Raw genomic sequence first — 3,543 nt, 5'->3', positions numbered from 1 at the left:
CATTGGACGACCCGCTCTACCGCTTGCTTTACCACTGAGCAACTGCTGCCCCAAAACCACAATACATGGATCTCTTGCTTATGCTTTAGAGCAGCGGTCCCCAACCTTTTTTGCGCCACTGACCGGTTTCATCTAAGACAATATTTTCACAGACCGGTCTTCATTTGCTCGATAATTGTTAATGTTGCCAGGACAACTGTTGTCTAATAATAAATCCTCCGCAGTGGTTTTATATAAAATGCAGACATTGTTGAAACAGACACAGACCAATGGATGGATAGATGGATGGATAGATGATAAATAAACAAAAATGTTGAAATGCTAGTTTCACCGAGCCTTTGTATGCTATTGAGGGTCATTAGCATGAGACACATCACATGGGTTAATCTGCTGAGACAATCTTTTTTGGAGTTTCGAAAGGACCTGATTGTAAATAGGCGCACAGCCTATCTGTGAACCGCGCGCAGCCTATCTGTCTCCCTAAAGTGGTGTTACAGAAAGTCAGTCGGGCAACGCGAGAGGGGACATGGGGAGACAGACAAACGCTGCAGGTACATTAATGGTTAGAAGTTATAATTTTGCTGTTTCAATATTTAAAACTTTCTTAACTTGTTAAACTAGTGTCAACTTATAAGAGCTCACAACCAGCGCCAGAAAATGAAAGTTATTAAAGGACAGTAAAGTTAATTTTAAATGACATATATGTTATTTATCATAATGAAAAATAGAAGAAAAAATAAATTTTAAATGTGTAGCATCATCAGTTTGGTCAAAAAAGCTTAAAATCTGCACCGCAGCAGCTTCCGCATTCAGTGGTCACGTGGGCGTCACTGGGGCCGAACATAGCTTAGCGGCCATAAGAAACAATACAATCCACGTCGCGGTTAACTCCAAAAATATCATGATTACCTGCGCAGTGAACAGTTGTGTCAACAGAACAGCAAAAAGACGCGAAGACAAGGACCTGTCGTTCTTTAGAATACCTTCTGGGAAGGTATCGTGCTAAAAATGCTAATGTGCTAGCCCATCAATGAGATTGTACATATTATGATAGCATTGAGCTAACTGCATTTATTACTATTGGACTGTGTGGAATGAATAACAACTCTAGTTGTTATTCATTCCACAGTGAATTTATTCGAAAGTCGCGTCTGTTGTGTCAAGTCTGTTGACACAACCGTTCACCATGCAGGTAACCATGATATTTTTGGAGTTAATCGCGACGTGGATTGCATTGTTTCTTATGGCTGCTAAGCTATGTTTGGCCCCAGTGACGTATGACGCCAACGTGACCACTGAATGCGGAAGCTGCTGCAGTGCAGATTTTAAGCTTTTTTTGACCAAACGGATGATGATACAGATATAAAAAATGTTCTTCTATTTTTCTTAATGATGAATAACATATATGTCACTTAAAATTAACTTTACTGTCCCTTTAAGTGATGGGAATTCCAGCTCTTTTTTTGTTGCTTTCATCAATATATTATACCAATAATATAAAATTATAATGTAAAATTATGTACAAATGAATTAATAATGTAAAAATCTCGTTATACTTTTTATTTATATATGTTTATTATATAAGTATGCCTTTATTTTTTTCACTCTACAGTGCACTTTAAATGAATTTAAACTTAAAACTTATTTTATATAAAACAAATCGACAGTCAAACAACACAGAATCCCTTAAAAACTCGTAACACAACAAAATATAAATGAAAATATGTAAAACAAAAGAAAAAGATCAGCATCCAAATAATGTGTTTAGTGAAGATTGGCATTCAGAAACACCATGTGTGTCCGCTTTGAGGGACTGATTCGGCTTCTTCTGTCAGTCATGATCTGCCTGGTTTTGGAGAAAATTCTCTGGGAGGGAAATGACGTTGCACCAATGCACAGTCTCCATGTCATCACGTGTGTGAGGTGTGGGCAAAGTGAAGCCTTGTTTTCCCACCAGTTTAGTGGATCTGCACGTAACTGGCAAAGGGGCTCCTCAAGGTAGGGTCTCACTTCCAGTATTGCATCTGCTGAAGGCTTCCTTCTTGTAGTGTCTTCACTTGCTCTTTCTTCAAAGAATCTCCAAACAGCAGATGCTTGTGGCCCCTCTTGCTCATCCTCTGCTCCATCTTGGCCCCCTGGAAGTGGAGTTGGCTGGTTGAACCTTGCTGCTGCTGCAGTTATTCTCTGAATAGCTTCATCAACTGCTTTAGTGTCATTGAAGGTCAGCTTCTTGAATCTTGGATAAAGAATGTTGGTTTCTGACAGAACAGTGTTATATTCCATTCTATGGAACTTTCTGTCCATGGATGCACAGGGAGCCTCTACTAGCTCTTTCACATGCTGTGGTTACGCTGGTCTGGTTCTGAGCTGTCACTCTCTGCAGAACCCTGCGCAGGATTAACATTTTGGAGGCTGTAACATAGCTGAAAAAGAATAAACAATGGGTGTTAATATTACGCTTTGTGCAGGTGTATTAAAATTATTTCATGTCTACTCAGCCTTTTATTCCAGTAATGCAACAACAATTACTACTACTAATAATAATAATACTAATAATAATGTAACAACATTTGTATACTGCACCTGTCTGCACTGATCTCCACAGCGACCTCCTCAAATTGCTCCAGAACAGTGCATGCCTCCTGCAGTACCTCCCATTCCTCTTGGCTCGGAGGATCGACCGGTACATTGATAACAGCTAGGTTAGAGATGACTGCATCCTTGGACTCCAGAATCCGTTTTATCATATGAAAGGTGGAGTTCCACCTTATCACACAATCTTCTCTGAGCTTCAGCTCAGGCATGTCCATCTGTCGTTGTGTTATTTTGACCCTGTGTGTGGCTGTTGTGCTCCTGTGGAAATATTCCACTATTGACTTTCTCCACAGCAGGCTTCATCACCTTCAGAGCATCTCTCACAATCAGGTTAATTGTGTGTGCAAGACATTTCATAATTGTGCTGGGTTCATTTCAGGGTTTTAACTGCTTTGGTTATGTTCGCTGCATTGTCAATAACACAACCACCTACTTTGTTTATAACATTCCACTCTTTTGCCACTCTGAGCAGTTCCTCTGCTAAGTTCTCAGATGTGTGTCTGTCACTGAACTCAAAACAATTCAGAAGGCAGGACACCATTTTATCGTCTTCAATAAAATGACAGGTAACTGACGAGAAGGATGTGAGGGTTCAGGATGTCCAGCTGTTGGTTGTTAGAGAGGGCTTTATTAACCCTCTCTTGCAGGGATGATTTTTTTGAGAGAGGGTTTTCATGCTTGGAATGTTGTACACGTGATCTCTTCTTGGTGTATTCTATTGATTAGTCATGCGCTACAATTTTGTAATGTCCTAGAATTCAAATTCTTTATTTGGGGGCCTTTAGCAGGTATGAGATTAAAATGTGATTAATTAGATTAATTACAAATCCTGGTATTAATGAGATTATTTTTGTAATCGCCTGACAGCACTACTTTTTACCGTGTTTAGGAATATCCTTGTCCCTCCCTGTTGCTCCTCTGTCTGGCCTCCCCTGACTCTGCTGTCCT

At 39.9% G+C, this 3,543-nt stretch overlaps 1 long non-coding RNA gene across 1 annotated transcript; it reads right to left on the bottom strand.

Annotated features, from left to right (window-relative positions):
* Nucleotides 1–1,541: 1,541 nt before the first annotated feature.
* Nucleotides 1,542–3,543, bottom strand: LOC137613058 (uncharacterized). Its single transcript, XR_011038902.1, has 2 exons — nt 2,584–3,543; nt 1,542–2,423 (listed from the first exon to the last, which is right to left on the bottom strand). It is a non-coding gene; the product is annotated as an uncharacterized lncRNA (long non-coding RNA).

This window comes from Antennarius striatus, chromosome 2 (genome assembly GCF_040054535.1).
Source record: "Antennarius striatus isolate MH-2024 chromosome 2, ASM4005453v1, whole genome shotgun sequence".
NCBI classification, from domain to species: Eukaryota; Metazoa; Chordata; class Actinopteri; order Lophiiformes; family Antennariidae; genus Antennarius; species Antennarius striatus.
Note: the sequence above shows the minus strand (reverse complement) of the source record. Positions and strands in the feature narration are given on the sequence as shown.